The 17522-nt window shown below is 41.1% G+C and overlaps 1 protein-coding gene across 10 annotated transcripts in view; it reads left to right on the forward strand.

The window, feature by feature from the left end:
* BAZ2B (bromodomain adjacent to zinc finger domain 2B) overlaps positions 1 to 17522 on the forward strand; it is a 182405-nt gene that overhangs the window by 5315 nt on the left and 159568 nt on the right. The gene's annotated exons all lie outside the window — the stretch shown is intronic.

A 17522-nucleotide genomic window follows, 5' to 3' on the forward strand; every position in this document is an offset into this window, starting at 1 on the left:
CAAGCAAGTTGTGCATTTGAAGCCACTCAAGTCGATTTTGGTGAGGAGCAGAAGCAACAGAACTGAGTGTTTATAAAATGTTGCTGAGGCCCCCAAATTTTACTTAACCATGGGGAGACATTTCTGTTGAACAGTTTTCGGCAGTGGGCTGTGACCTTTTAAAATAAAATAATAAAATAAAATAAATAAAAGTGCTAGAATCGGCAAGAAAACTGCTGACAAAGTTAATAAGACAGAATTATGTATTCACATTGGAAAGCTGGATGAAAATTGATCTGCATATGAGTATGTGCTCGGATGAAATCAAGGGGAGAAAATTTCTACAAGACAGAGAGTTGAGAAAACTGTTTCATGTGCTATTTTTATAAGTTGGGGGGGGGGAGTTGAGTGAACTATAGTAATAATAATAAACATCAAAATGCATAGCATTTACAGCATGTTTCAAGTGTTCAAAGCACTCCACTCTACATTATCTCAGTAACAATTAACAATAGGCATGTACGGGAAGCAAGTCCCCGTATTGCAGTTGGAGGCTTGAGGCTAAGAGAATAAAGACTTGCTTTAGGTAATCTAATGAATTCGTAACCCAAGTGAGGCTCAAATCAGGACCTTCCAGCTCCCTCTGTAAGACTGCAATGCTTAGTAAACTCATTGGGGCATAAATGGCATTGAGCTCTGTGAGATTGGTTTCCAAGCGACCATAGTTCATTGGAAGACCACAGAAGGTCCCATCTCAACTCCTGGTGTCTCCAGTTGAAAGGCTCAAGGAGCAGATGATGTGCAAGGCCCTGAGACTCTGGCGAAACACTGGCGGTCAGAGGCAAAGCTAGGCTAGTTGGACAAATAGTCTGAGATAGTATAAGGCATCTTCTTGTATATTATTGATGTAACATGCACGGGAATCTGTAGTATGCCACAACGCCACACCTGCTGGATAGATAACTCTGTCAGATTGATCTTTGCTACTTAAATTTTATTTTCATAAAAGTTTGGGATGGTACTTTGATTCATATGTACTATTTTCTTTCTTAAGGTCTTCTTCGTTAGGGTTCTGACATGGATGTGTTTCAGCCACTCCATTCTAATCATCTTCTGCCTCCCTGTATGCTGAATTGATACTTTAAAATTTTATTAGATTTCCATATTGTCCTTCATCTGAGGATCGCAGCATATAAAAACACAAAAATACACACCATAGTAACAAACAAGAACAATACCCACCCCACAGCTTAAAAGGCCATAGATTGTTTAATAAAAAATATGGAACGCTTCATGAATTTGTGTGTCATGAATAACATAAGACATAATAGCTGGTTAGCTCATCTAAAAATAAACTTTTTTGTAATAGTTAATATATTAATTGCCACTTCTGTTCATGCACTTATAAACCATTTTTCTGTAAAAATTACAATTAAAAGCACCACAGAATTACACAGTGGCTTGGTTTGCATATAATGGGAAGCTGAAGTTAATGGCTTACTGGGAAGGAGCAAACATGCTGGTGCGTGCTGCTCAGATTATGTCTGCCACTCCCATTTCCCCTTTGCCACATCAGGAGGAAACAGACCAGAGTGCGGGCTTAATGTTACTTGGGAACCAACTCCTGTGAGTTGTTTTAAGAGAAACCACCTATGAGCTCTGGTTTGCACGTAGTATAAGCCAACGCTCTAGTTTGTTTTTTCCTGGAGTGGGAAAGAGAAAAGGGAGAGGGCGTGATTTGAGCTTCCTGCACCAGCTCATTCCTGGTAAACCATAGTTTGTTTAACTTTGGCTTACTGTTACATGCAAGCCAGGCCAGTTTTGTATGAGTAGGCGGTAAAATAGCATTTAAGATTAATAGTTTCCTGAAAAGGAAAATAAATTTCTGTGATGTGCTCAAGGTTTTTTGTTTTACATGTTAGGCCTGTAGTTTTCACTGATACAGTTGTAAGATCGAGATCAAATTATCCTTAAAAATAACACTGTCCTATCCATTCTTCCGTATTGTGTTCATATTGTTGAAAGTGTGACTGTGTGTGCACAATGTGGAACAAATGGAATAATATTTTCCTCCATCTGCTTCTGTGCATTCAGCAGCCCTTCCATTTTGGTCTAATTGGCGCTTTCCATTAGTTTTCTACATATAGATACAAAACAGGGTAACCAGATGCATACTGTTTTGTTTTGTTTTTTGTAAAATAGAGGGCTACCATTCAGCACAGAGTTAAGCAAGTGTAAATGGAGGACAGTCCTAAGCATTCTTACTCTAAGCTTAACTTGCTGTGTATTAAATATGTTTAGAATTGCAACCTTAAGTGATCAGAAGTCTTCCTTTTTGAAATTTGACATTCTGTTTTTTTAATTTGCTGGGGTACTATTAGGAAGGAGTGTTTTCTGAAATCACTTCCAGCTTTAAAACATCTACAGCTCAGTCCTATGCATGTTTTCTTATTATTAACTTTCACGGCCCTTACTTCCAGGTAAGCGTTGATGTACAGCAGTCATAGGATTGCAATCTTGTTCTGCTTAAAATCTGGCATATTTCGTTACAGAGGAAGCTTTCTTTTAATATACAATCCTTTCCAAAACCTACCTCTATAAACATGTCAGTATTGATCTTTCTTTTATTTCTTTTAGCAACATAATGTAGCAAAGGTAATACAAGAAGCCATAAATTAATTTATGAAATTTCTACTCTTGAAGATAATTGAAAATAACCCAAATGGATTCAGTACAGTTCCTTATTAGCAGTCACTGGGTCTCTTAGTCTTGGTAGAATCAGAGTAATGATGGATCTGCAATTATATCTGCTGTGTCCATATTTCTTTAAAAATTTAAGATGGAAGAAAAGGAACATTCATAGATGGCTGTAAACTTTAAAAGATTACCACTCAGTTGGAGATTTTTCATATGGCCATATTTTGGGTGACCATCATTCAATGGTGATTAGAAGGCAGGTTGAGATAAATATACCTATTGAGATTTAATGGTTTGATTGCTGAATATCTAGATAGAGGTACATAACATTAAAAGTAAAACTTCTACATCCACGCTTCTTTTCTAAATGTTTCATAAGGAGGTTGTCTCTTTACATACAATGGAGCACATTCCCCCTTAATATGTGAAAATGGGGACTCAAATAAATGGAGACTCAGAATGCATTTTTTTAAAAAAAAACAACAAGCTGTTATGCTGGTGGTGGAGAAACGGTTGCACTGAGATATGTGTGCATTTACTAAGGATAACATTTGTATTTGTAAGAAAATATTCAGAAAGGCTATTACAGCTGCAGTGTTCGAACAAATATGTGCTGTAAGCAAAACGTGCTTAATTCTTTTCCTCTGACGGGAAATTCAGCTTGAAGATAATTATTGCATTGGTCCAATGGATGTGCAGAGACATAATTGTGTGTTTTTAACCCTGTTTTTCTGTTCTTACACTTTTCCACAAGCATGCACTCATTAATCAAAGACGCTGCACTCCTGCTGAGGGCGGAGAGGTTCATCAAATTGGCAGCCGGTTTGGTGCAAAGAACGGTGTACTGAAGCTCTTAACGCGCTGGGACATAAATAAATCTAAGGTCTTTGTATGCAAACCCTGGAGGTTAATACTGCATAATTCAATGTCCTGTCTTTGTTTTTATGATTGATGTTTTTAAATGTTTGAAGCTTGATGCAAGTCTTCTACTAGGTCAGGGCTGACAATCTGATTGGCTGATGCCAAAAAAGAAAAAAGGGGGAAAAAGCATTAGGCTGGCAAGGGGACTTTGAGTACGCTGCAGAGATTTTGATTCCCCCCTCCCTCCTCCTGGAAGATCATTGTCATATTGCCCGAGCTGTTATAGGAATGTTTCAGTGATTGACAACCCCTGCTGTGATAATGGACCTAGTGCATGAAATGCCAATAGTTTGGCCCTATTTGTTCTGAAGCTTACTGCTATTTGTATCCTTAACAGAGCTAACATGTAGAACAAGGAAAAACTACTGGGATTTCTCTGTAGAAATAGTGCTGGGACTTGGTTTTAACATGAATTGGCTGCATATTCATAATTTAAGAACAGCTGGTTACAGGCAGCACACAGTCATTTGCAAGCTATTATAGATGGTTCGACTCGCACATGGAACCCGGTCTTGAGCTCAACTCCCCCACCCCACTTATTGATCAACTTGCATTTAAAATCTGGTCACTGCTGTCAAGGAGGCCTTTCATTTCAGCTGTGCTTGCAACATACAAGAGGTTCCATTTTAAAATATTTAATTTTAACTAAATGCTGAAGAAAATGATAAAGTGCAGGCTTTGAAGAAACAAACTGCATGGATCAGTAGTGACACAAATCTTAAATGCAAAAAGGCCTGTTTATTGGAAACACGTTTCTGCAACCTTCTGAGTCCTTTGATTGCTTATGTGGTTAAGAGCAAGGAATCTGCTGGATTTAGTCAAGGTTACACACTTGACTCCACGGCTCTTAAAATACAGTGCAGCGCTTTTGTGCTTATGCCACACACACAGATTTTGCTTGTGTTTTGTGTGCATGTGCACATGTGTAAATGAAATGCAGAGAAGTGCTAGCTAAGAACAGGAACGGGGAGATTTCAGGCTTCTCAGGTCTACTTCACTTTCTACTAGAACCCTAAATCTACCAATCAGAGCCTGCTGCAAAAGACATACAATTAGAATGGAAGAACAGGGTACCTCTGAATACATTCTGAACCTGAGAATTTTTTTTCAGTGCCGGAACTAAATGCATTGCAAAGTCTGCTCCTGATTAGCTTTATTCATATTCACAGCCTAATTTAGGTAGAAAATGTCATTTTGTTATTGGTGGTGTTACAAAAAAAGGAAGTCAGAAAGCCAGCAATGGACGGTGGGGTGGGGTGGTGGCGATCATAGGAGCTCTGGTGCGTTGCTGCTGCTTACTGGGAGGTAGGGGGAGAGGTTGGTGCAGTGCAAAAGCACAGCGGCACGTTTGCACTGCGCTGACATTACTGTTGCCTCTCCCCTTTCTCCCTATCTCCTGGTAAGCAGCAGTGATGCAACCAATCAAAGGACATCTGATAACTCCCACTGTACCACATTGTCTGCTGCCGCAGACACCCTTGCTGATCTACTGCACCATGTGATCACCATGTGATCAACCACTTGGACCCAGTCTACATTCTGCCCACCCCTACTAGGCCTTCCATGATTAAACCAATAAACTAGTTGAACTTTAGTTGTAGCCTTATAATTAGTTTGAATATTGTAGCCTGGGGTTTTATTTGCTTTTAAGGAATTCAAAATGGTACTCGTGTGCATTTTATTTTAACCTCTTTTGGGTGAAATTCCTCATTACTCAAGTTAACTGTGTGTGTCATTCCCCACTCCCTACATAAGTGTGACCCTAGCTAAAAAAGCATTCCGGTTTATCTGGTATTCTGATTATGCAATTGTTGGTTCTTCCTAGGTCAGCTGATAAGCGGCACTTATGGGGTAGCCTGCCATGGTAAATGGGAAAGTCATGATTAGAGATGCAGATTTACAGTCAGGACTTAAACCATGGTTCTGATTTGTTTCAGTGGGATTTACTACTTAGTAATTATGTTTAGGGTTGCATCCTTTCAGTGCAGAGTACAGTGCACATTTTGGATATTTTAATTTGACAGTTTGATGTAACTTTGGGGGAAGGACCTACTTTCTTGAAGCATGGAAAAAAGGCATTTCATACCGAGCATCTCTTTGTGAAATAATGAGCACAAGTGATATCCTTTTATCTCATAGACCTGAGTCCAGAGTGAGGTGGGTAGGAGCATCAGTAATCTGACATAGTACACAGTAGAATGAAAATCCTGTACAATACATTCAATGCCAGCAACTGTTATCTTGCCAAGTATGCTTAGTGTGTTTAGGAATCTCTATAAAGAGCCGGCAGGAAAGCAATAAATATCATTTGCTGCTGGTTGAAAGTGGAGTTCCACATAGGCCAGTATTGCTGGCTCTGATCTGACAACAGTGTTTGTTGCAGTGTGCATTCTCTCAGTTTTGCAGGAATTCATGTCTCGGCAGATTCTCTTCAAACTTCGTGAAGCACACTTCAGGAGAGGAGGAAGTTAAGTTTTAATCCAGTTGAGCAACGGACTCCAGTTCTCAGGAAGTGTCCGTGCATTTTTGCTGATATGCTTAGGTGTTTTATAGGACAGTCAGTCGTTCTCAGTGCAATCCTAAACATGTCGCCTCAGAAGTAAGCCCTATTGAGTCCAATGGTAGCTACTGTTAGACGAGTGGGTGTAGAATGTGCAACCTAAATTGCCAGCTGAGCACTTACATATTCATTATGCATAAAAGCATTTTGCAACCTTGTCTGGTTTTCAAGAGCAGCTTTGTATAATGTTGCACAATTTCCTATTCTGGGTCACATTACCAATAATGACCTGAAGTTCTCTCTTCTGCTTTACCCATACAAGTGGCTGCCAGTCACTCCTGGGGGGGGCGGGGGACAAAACTCAGCCCTGCCCTTTGACTCACTGTTGCAGTTAGAGGAAGAGCCAAAAACACAAGTGTTTAGAGATCAGTAACCAGAGCTCACACTGTTTTGGAGCTGTAAAGTACAGTATCCATGGCCTCTGTTTTTTAACCCACTGGTAGGTGGGATGTTTTAACTCTTTCCCAAATTAAGTTGTCTTACATATACAGTGCCTACTATATATGGTGCGACTATGTAAGGAGAAGGGCTCCTTTCTCCCCACCCTTTAGCTCTGATCAAATTTGGAAGCAATGGGAGTAAAACAACAACAACAACAACAACAACAACTAAGGCTGTGTGCACACTCCCGTTTGCTCTGTATTCACTGTGCTTTCACTGCTAGTTTGGGAAGTAACATGACGTTATCAGCAGTCCAACAGCTTGACCTCACCCCCAAAGGCACACTCTTCCATGGTCCCCCGAGACAGACGGATGCGTTCTGATGTACTTTCTCCTCAAACCAACTTTGATCTGAAATGAGAAAAAGAACAACCTAGCTTTGTTTTAACTCAGTAATGTGGGCACTGCTTAAAACTTGAAAGAGTTGATCTGATCTTCAAATCTGTTTTGCCCCCAAAACATGTCCTTGCCTATTTTAAGCGCCAAGGTGTAATAGCCTTCTGCTTCTGGACCCTCCAGATAGAGTGGGCTAAAAATGTGACATGCGAAATATTGCTTGTTCTAAGAGGATATTCACAGAACCACAGAAGGGAGCTTCACACTGGGGATAGCATAAACCATGTGCTATACAGTATGTGATTGTGTGGTTAGTTTCTAAATGCTCCCCTCTTTGGAGCTGCCATTTTTATTATTATTTATTTACTCAAGGTGGGTTATCCCTACTAATAATGCTTACCTTGTGTTTGCAGAAGTTAAATTGCCAGATGTGAATAGCAGGTGCCAGTTACCCTGAATCATTTCTTGGAAAAAAACCTCATTGATTCACTAACATGATCTCTAAACCTAAAAACTTCTGCTAGAATATCTTCATGTATCACTGATCTAAAATTTCAAACATAACGTTTGGGACTTTACTACATTGTGCACTGCATCCTACTTTTAGGAGTAGATCTTAACTTTGTAGTCCAGTTAAGTTACAGAACGTCAATTTTTATTTACTTTTATATCATGTATGTCATCATGGAACATGCTCTGGCTTAAACAGATATATGCATTTCTAGATATGTACAAAAGCATGGATTCTACATTTCCTGGAATGTATTCTGAGAACCATGCAGGCTTGAGAGAATTCCTGTTATTCTATTTGCTTTTCCAGTAAATGTCTTAAATTCAGGTGAAAAGGCAAGTCAGTTATAAGCTAATTCAGCTGTGCACATATAACTTTGCTTTGGTGTATGCTGATAGTATTGGAAAGTGAGGGCAAATGAGGGACAGTGTATACACAAATGCTTGTCAGTCCCTCAGATCAGTCCTGGTTTGATCTGGTGGAAAACTTGCAGCACAGTCTGGAAGAAGATTGCTCCCAGGTCCTGTGAATCAGCTGTGCTGTATTATTTTCAATGTGTTCTTAATAGCAGGCACTGTAACTCTCCAACGGTTTGGCTTCACCCCCGAAGGCACACTCTTCCATTGTCTCCTGAGACAGACAGATGCCAACCAGTCTTAATAAATCCTCTCTTATGTCTATTTCCCAGCGCACTCGGCCCTTTTCTTTTCAAACAGGGGCTGAAACATATCTTCTAGCAGAGACCAACTATGGGCTGATTCTTCCTGAAAGATGATAGAAGCTATGTAATATGTTTGATATCTGAATACATTGTGTTCTGAAAGCTGCATTCTGTTACTCAGCCTTTACACTAAACATGTTGGACATTGTCCTGCTCTAATATGTGTAGATTTGATTACTGGTAAGTTTTCTCAGACGTCAGTAATCTAAAATTGGGGGAGATCCTAGACAGGGACAGGTTTTGTTTAATGACTGTATATACCACTGGAATTGTTGCATTACTGGATGACATAATGTACCAGATAGCATTATGCTAAAATTATTCATAGAATAATTTTTATGGGACAGAGAAACAAGGAATAAGTATAAGCTATGAATTCTCCCCTGTTTTGCTGATCAGCTGATTTACAATACAAGGAGCAGGTACATGTCTCTGGACAGTTTCACTTGGTGTGTATGAAACTGCAGGCATAGCCAATTCTGTGCTATCCACATGTCATTGGATGTGTCAGCATGGCCAACGGTCAGGTATGATAGGAGCTGTAGTCCCAAGAATATCTGGTGGACACAACATTGGCCATCCCTCTAAGAAGAGAAGCTACAAAGTAGGGTGTTATTAATACTATATTTAAATTAGTGACTCTGGGCAAGCTGTTTGCACACTTAGTCAGAATGTATAGAATGTATAGAAGAAAAAAAATATTGGATTTGCAATTCAAATTAGGAAAGCAAAGCGCCAATCCTAAACATACTTACTCCTACTGAATAGTGAGGCCAACACATGCATAGGATTAATGAAAGGAAATAAATGAAAAAATGACGTCAGAACTGAACATTCATGTGGATTTCCAAGAAAATATCAATAGCCAGATTCTGTTGGCTTCTGCTGATATAGATTTGTGTAGCTTTAAGCCTCTACATCAGTGTTTCCCAAACTTGGGTCTCCTTTTCGGACTACATTGTAGACACCTTGGGAGTTTCATATATAATGGTCTTATTATAATGGCTATTCTGTTTTAAGATTGTACCTGAGAGCAGCAGGAGTAGAATCAAGGGCTATATGGATTTTAAAATTTCTAGGCAATTGTATTGAATGATAGGGTAGCCAATATGGTTCCCTCCAGATGTTGTTGGACTCCAACTCCCATTAGCTCCAGCCAGCATGACCATGAGCGGCTCACAGTGCAACATTTTCACAGAGCCATGTTGGCCACACTTGATTCTGCCATGCATGGAAAGATTGGAGTAAAGGTTTAAATTTCTGAATGCATATACAGTGATACCTTGGGTTGTGATCGCTGCACGTTGCGTGTTTTCGGGTTACGGACGCGCAGAACCCGGAAGTACCAGAACGGGTTACTTCTGGGTTTCGGCGCTCGCGCATGCGCAAACACACTAAATCACGCTTTGCACATGTGCAGAAGCGCTGAAATGCGACTCACGTGCACAGATGCGGCACTGCGGGTTGCGAACGTGCCCTCCACACGGATCACATTTGCAACCCGAGCAACCACTGTCCTTTTTTTAATAGCACTAATGCCTTGACACCTGGGCATTTTCTATTCCTAACGGGTAGGAGATACAGCACTCAACATTTGCAAGCCTGACGAATAAAAAAAAAGGACAGTTTTTCTTTTAATCTATATAATGAGCTCTTTTAAAAAGAAATCACAAGAAGTTCTTTAAAAACATTTGCTGTCAACTTTCAAACAGCTGCCTATTGATCTTCAAAAGTTCATGAGTTTGAGAACTGCAGCTAGAAAGTACAGCATGTTTGTTCAGCAATATTTGTTCAGTAATATGTTTCTGGAGCAACAGCAGTGTAGATTTCAGAGATTACTTCTCATTTGCCAGCCTACCAAGAGCTTATTGTTTCTGTATATCATCGCCTTGAGTCCCAGGTTGGGCTGCTTGTGTAGGGTGCTAGTGTACAGAGACAATCTGAACAATGCCTCAATCATTCCTAGCTCAGTCCACCTCTCGTAAAAGGGGAAAACCTGGAATTAATGTTGGCATCTTTTCTCTAATGTATGGGCAGTACAGTTGCCAGATTTAAACATAGATATTATGAGTGGGATTCAACTAATGAGTCCCTTCAGCAGAAGCCCTGCACAAGGACTCACACGTTTGTAGTGAGGCTTCTCCTGCTCTCCATCCCCTGTGTGCCCCCCAAAATTGGATGGCAAGGGGTGGGAAGAACCCCTGGAACAGTGTGTGGCAGGAAGAGAGGGAGTTTGTTCCATCTGGCAAGCCAAACTTGCTTGCCCTGACAGAATGACCTCCTTAGTGCTAGCCTGAATGTGCAAGTCTCTCTTGCAATTCTAATAGAGTGAAACAGCCACAGCTTATTTTGCCCTGTTCTTCTGGTCCTTTCAGCCTCGTTATTACCTCCTTTGAAGCAAAAGAAAAGTCCTCCTGGAAGGGTGTATGAGCAAAGGGACCAGTGGAGCCTTGTTGTGGAAGAAACCACACCTGTGCCCACCCTTTTCTTTTTTTGCTGCTGCAGACTTCTTGAAGGAGTCAAATATTATCTCCAGGCTTGGTGTCAACCCACCAAACTTTACATGAAATTTTTGTGCGGTAAGGTTTTGAGAGATGAAACGTAAGGTTTACTCCCCATGTCGAAGGAAGACTTCTTCCACAGGAGGAAAGACCCAGTTCCATATTTTGGGTCAAGCTGGAAGGATAACAGAATTGTATGCGTTTCCTCATGGTAAAGCAGGAGCCCATTATATCATAGTACACTTTCCTTTCAGTCCTATAATCATAGATATTTCAGAGGAAGTGCCACTGACTTCAGTGCATTTTATGTCCATATAATCCTGTTTAGAACTGGAAACTCCATGCATTGTTCTACTGAGTCTTTCACTTAGGTTAGCTGGCTTAAGATCAGAGAGGGTTTTATTCTATAACACAAAGTTGTTGTTCTTTTGAAAGCTAACATTTTCTTTCCTCACTAAAACTGTACTTTGTACAATGTTACTTGATGCTACCTTGGTTGCCACGGAAACTGGAAACTGTAATAAAACTGGAAGCAGGCGTGCAACTGACAGATTTTTGTCCTGTTTTCCTGTGTTTCTTGTTTCCCTTTTTCCATGGAAACCAAATTCTTACCTTGGAAAAGAAGTTTAAGGCTTGGAAGCGATATGCTTATTTGGCTCTACCTGTTTCTACTTCCAAAAGGAAGCTGAAAATGCGGGTTGTTGTTTTTGTGTGCGTGAGTTTCAGCAACCAGCGGTGAAAGAAGAACTTCTAAAGTGGTAGTTTGTCTGGGAGCCTCCTTCAACGCTCCAGGAGTCAAAAAGCTGTCATCTACATAATGATTTTAAAAATCATGGGGAAGGCAGTCCCTCTAGGAACAAAATATATCTTTGTAGGTTCCTACTGGTTTTTGATTAAAAAAAACAGTGACAGTTAAAATATCACTTAGGACTTTTCTAACCTAGGGTGCTTTCAGACTAGCTCTCTTCTTAAAAATTGACATCATAGGAACGTTCAAAATATCCCTATGCTGTCAGACCATTAGTAATGTATTCTGGGTGCCTCTCCAGGGTCTGAGGCTGGGGCAGCCTCCAACATCACCTGAAACTATCTGTTGTTTTATTTTATTTTTTTATTTCCCCCCTTTCCTCCAAAGAGCGTAAGGTTGCTGACATGATTCTTTCCCTATCCCTATTTTCTCCTCACAACAATCCGTGTGAGGTAGACTAGGCTGAAAGAGACAGTGAATGACCCAGACTGAGTGAACTTAAATGGCTTAGTGGGGTCTTAGACCTTGATCTCCGAATCCTACTCCAGCACTCTGACCAGTGCACCTCACTGGGATTTTAGCTGGGATCGAACGTAGGTTTTTCTGTATGTGTAGTATGTGATTTAAGGGGTGCGGGTGGCGCTGTGGGTTAAACCACAGAGTCTAGGACTTGCCGATCAGAAGGTCGGCAGTTCGAATCCCTGTGAGGGGGTGAGCTCCCGTTGCTCAGTCCCTACTCCTGCCAACCTAGCAGTTCGAAAGCACGTCAAAGGTGCAAGTAGATAAATAGGTACCACTCCGGCGGGAAGATAAATGATGTTTCCATGAGCTGCTCTGGTTCGCCAGAAGCTGGCCACATGACCCGGAAGCTGTACGCCGGCTCCCTCGGCCAATAAAGTGAGATGAGCTCCGCAACCCCAGAGTTGGTCACGACTGGACCTAATGATCAGGGGTCCCTTTACCCTTTACCTTTATAGTATGTGATTTACCAGCATGGCCCACGGAGCACTGATGCTAGGATTTGAATGTGCCACCTTACAAAGCACTTGCTCAACAACACTGGCTGCCCCACCTTGATGCTCTTCTGCAGCCAGGTAAAGTTAATGAACTATTCTGAGCCTTCCAGACTGTGTTGCTGCCAAGACATTACTTTCTGTTGTTTTTCCACTTTTCAGGTCTGAAACCTTTTCCCCCCAGCTTGCAGTACAACACTGTGCCAACCTTTCAAGTGCAGACTGGCAAAGTACTATTCACTCACCTAGCATTGAGGAGCGGCATGTGACACATTTAGGGATGGGCTTGGCGGAGCTTTACGTTTTGTCTGCATTTCTTGTTTTGTTTGCTCAGTGTACTGCCACGGTTCTTCTGCAACCACGGGGAATATGCTTGTTCTTCCTCTGCATGCTGCTCTTTTGGGACACATTGTTAGGGAAGCTGGAGAATTCTGAGAGAAAACAGGAGTGGAAATTGCTGATGTTTGCTATTCTCTGTTGTTGTTTTCGGTCCACAGACAATACGTAATGGTTGACGATTTCTCCCAATTGGTATGGCATTTCCTTTGCATTGAAATGAGTGGTGTGGAATAGTGTAGTTAATTACATAATCAGTTCCGCTGCAGCAGACAGCAAGACTAATTATGGAATGTTTGTCAGAAGCTGAAGTGCGGTGGAATGAAAACAGCGTTGTGTTCAGTGAGCACAAGTTGAAACAGAAATGGTTGCCCTTTTTCATCCATATTTACTATGGATGCATTGTTTTGCCAAATGCACGTCTCCCAGCTTTGACATGTGGTCAGTGGATGATGATCTCAATCTGCTGCAATATGACTGGGTGTCAGTCCTTCTCTGTGGGTATTACTGATCTTTTCGCGGTACCGTATAATTTTACCAGCATATTAATCATATGCATGCAGCTTGTGCCAAAGCCTTCTCCTTTCCTGCCCATTCCTTAGATTGGTAGGTTAATCCTGGCATGTGTCTGCAATCAAGATACAGCACACGCATGGGCAAGTTCAGCATTTTCACAATGGAGTTGGCAGACGGAAATACATTACTTTGTGAGGGCTAGGAGATGGTAGAAGCCTAGTAATGCTTTACAGCTGTGAGCTGAAATGGAAGAGGAGTTGCCTGGAGAAATTTCCTTGAACTAGGAAAGTTATTTATTATTCATATTCCTATACTTGTTTTGTTAAATCAAAGGGACTACTTTGAAACATTTTCAGGTGGCTATAAAAACAGCAGTAACTCTAGCATCGTGTGTGAGAGTGAGAGGGTGTAGTTGTCCCATATCTAAAGGCTATCATAGTAGTATTTAAATATCTGCATTGCTGGAGCCCAACTTAATCTTATTTTTTTAAACTTAAGACATTTAAAATAGACGTAGTATATTTGCAGACGTTTTTATAGTGTGGGTTTACTATTTTAAGTGTTTGGACTGCAACTAACGACAGCACTGATGTCAGTGCTAGTTGTATGACACAATGGTTTGCATCAGCAGTCCAAAAGTACTTAATGCTGGCCCTCAAGAGTTTCCATTCCCATTCCATGGATGGGAAAGAACGAGTTAGAAGTGAGTGGCAAGGAAAAGATTTCAGCAACCACAATTCCTTCTCTTTAACATTAAAAAATGTATTTATTAGATTTATGTCTTGTTATAGGCTTAGGGCAGTTCACAGTGTACTTCCAGACAACCTGTTTGCTGATCATCCATTCTGATTTGTTTGCAGGGAGACTAGGTGATATGGTGTCAAAGAAAGTGTTATCCAATTTCCTGTCACTTTCCTTACTGCAAAAAGTCTGATCTTTTGTGGAAGCAATATTTATTACGCAAAACCTCCCAATAATTACACACCCTCAATTTGACAGCATGTTAATACCACCTGAAAATAGTGACAGTCTGAAAGCACTCACAGTCTTTTCCCCAAATGATAACTCTTCTGTCCCCAGTGAGCTCCCAAAATGTAGCAATGGCCATTAACTTGGATAGTTTTAGACAGATTCTTGGATGCTAATTCTATAATTAACTATAGTCATACCTCATGTTACGTTTGCTTCAGGTTGTGCGTTTTCAGGTTGAGCCCCGCGGCGAACCAGAAGTACCAGAAAGGGTTACTTCTGGGTTTCGCCGCTCGCACATGCGCAGACGCGCAAAATAACGTCATGCGCAGAAGCGGTGAATCGTGACCCACGCGTGCGCAGACGCGGGTTGCGTTCTTTTCAGGTTGCGAACAGGCCTCCGGAACGGATCCCGTTCACAACCAGAGGTACCACTGTATTAGTCGTGTGTGTGTGTGACCAGTTACAAGGTAGCACAAGCAGAATAGCTCTGTTGCGTTACTGTCCTGCTTGTGAACTTCCCATACAGTTCTGGTTGGCCACAGTGGGAACAAAATGCTGGACTAGATAGGCCTTTGTTCTAAATCCATCAGGGCTTTCTTATGTTCTGGTATAGGAAGGCAGTTCTTTTTGTAGACTAAGTGAATATGCTTTGCAGAGTTCAATTTGAGGTATGGTGATGATGAGCTGTCTAGGACTCTGCCTGATATTCATTCCCTCTGCATGAGAAAACTTTGTTGAAAGGAGGGGAAGAAGGACTTTAAAAAAAAATCTAGTTTTGCCAGTTACAAGTTATTCTTGTTCCCGATTTCAAAAATGACTCTGAAGTGTATTTGAGTGAGCCTACTCCTACACAGTTCTTTATAGCTCCTTTAGCTTTGTCTTTTTCTCACTAGATGGGTGAGCAAGTGTGCTTAGATTTTGTGAAGGTTGCACTAGTTTTAAAAAATAATTGCAGAGGAAAGGTTGTGTGACCCCCCAGACTTCTTAGGTGTTTTATTTGTCACAGAAATGGGCATCACCACACCGTAAAGTAAAACTCAACACAGGGTTATCACATAGTTAGATCCCATATCTCCAATCTACATCAATTGTGTTTGCTGGTTAGAGAAGGGTAAATCACTTTATGATGGTTCTGCCTCATGTGGTTTTCAATAAATATACCCAAGCTTTCCAAACTGTGTGTCGTGACACGTTAGTGTGTAGGTGTGTCGTGCGAACGTTCCCTGTGCCCCTCCCGGTGCTAGAAAGGGGTTTGTTAAACCTTCGGTTTGCTAGTAAAACTGAATTACTGTGTCGCGAAATGATGCATGTCTAAAAAGTGTGTCACCAACATGGAAAGTTTGGAAGGCTCAGAAATAGACCATATACAGTTGGTGGGTGGGTGTAAGAGAGACATTAACTATGTTGATGTAAACTCCTGTGGGAAATAGCAGTTCATTGAAGGAGTCTTGCGGTCACACAATCTTTCCTCTTTTTGTTCTCTTCATTGGATTACTGGGGTGGGTGTTTTCAAAACAGGCTTTCAAGTATGCTGTTTGCATAGGTTTCATTTTAGGTTTTGTGTCTGTGTCTCATGAAATTATTTCATCTGCATGGTTGCCATATGCGCAGCTGATTGTAATTTTGCTAATAAAAGTAGGGCTTTTTTAATTTTAATCAGTCACTGTTGATTCAGATGAAAACTGCAGATTATAAAACCTTTTTTTAATAGCCGCTCGTTGTAATGCATGCGAGAATGTATTTTTAAAGCTTTTGGCTGGGTTTCAAGCTTACAATGGATTTTCTATTCATTTTCATATTTTAAACTGTAAACTAGATTAGCAAGATTCAAACCTTTTTGACAGATTTAAGTAAACCTTCACCAGCCCTTGCTTTAATATCACTTAAATCACATTATTAATACATGCTTGAGCCAACTAACTTTTGCTGACAGTTGGAAAGTTATCAGTAACCTTTTCCCTGTTGGAAAATAGTCATGTGAAATTGAACACTAAATCCACTGAAACTTTATTGGGCACATCCTACAGCCTTCAGAAAACTGAAACATTTGGTCTAATAAAACTTGGACATTTCTATATCATAAAAAACCTTTATAGTGTTTTGGATTGGTAAATCTGAAGAGGAATGTTAATTTGCTGCTGGAGTTATTCCATAACATTTTAAACTAATGTACAAAGAAATAATGTTCATCAGCAGTTTTTGGTTTTTTTAAAAAGCCATAACTTTAGTTCATCAGCTTGTCAAATACAATGGGGTAGTTGGGAAAGGACAACACATTGGGGGAGGGGGTTTACAGAAACAGCAGAACACATGGTAATAATGTTCCTGGACTGTACCACTTTATGGGGAGCAGGCCATGGGAATAAATGTTCCTTGATATAGGACACTTCCATAGCTGTCAACCGTCCCTTATTTGGCGGGAAACTCCCTTATCCCAGCGCCGTGTCCTGTTGCTGTCCCTTATTGATGATGTCCCTTAAATTTCCCGGGTTTCAAAGGAAGCAGCTCCTCTCCCTCCCTCCCTGCCGGCCAGGGAGGAGGGAGCCGCCAACTGTGTTGCTTGGCTGTGTTGCTCACCCATTAAGGAGTCTAAGAACAACTGGGTGTGTGTGGAGCTTGCATGCCTTGTGCCGATCAAATCGCCCGTGTTGCCTGGGGACTCGCCTTTGCTCAGCGCTTCCCAGCGGAGAGGTGATGGTGATTTTCCTTGCTGCATCCCCTTTGCCGGGTTGCTGCGCTGTGGGAACCACTGCTTGAGGCTTCGTTTGGCTGCTGGCTGGGCTTTCTGCCTTTGGCTCGGAGGGGCTCAGAAGTTGAACATACCTATGTTTGGAAAATCCCTTATTTTGGCTGCTGATCCCTTATTTTCGAGGCTGCTGGTCCCTTATTTTCAAATCTGTAAGTTGACAGCTATGGACACTTCCTGTACAGTACATAGAAAATCAGATGTCATAGAGGAAGATTCTAATCTAATTTTAATCCTAACATGCTAATTAGTTGCACTGACATTTTGTGGGTTCTTTTTTTGGAGAAATATTCTGATATGCCCCTTTCCACCCATGTATTCAGTGTGATTTGATTCAGTTCACAGGCAATATTGCCGCATTTTTTACTGGGTTGTGCAGGCTGATGCTCTGTCTTATGAATGTGTAGACTACAACTTGGAAGCAGACCAGTGCCGATTGGCACTGAGCACAGATTTTATCACTCAGTTCTTTAGAATATAGTAAGAGTAATCAGAAGCTCCCAGCAAAGCCCACTTTTCTCCCC

The sequence above is a fragment of the Podarcis filfolensis genome (genome assembly GCF_964270895.1).
Source record: "Podarcis filfolensis genome assembly, chromosome: 1".
Taxonomy (NCBI): Eukaryota; Metazoa; Chordata; class Lepidosauria; order Squamata; family Lacertidae; genus Podarcis; species Podarcis filfolensis.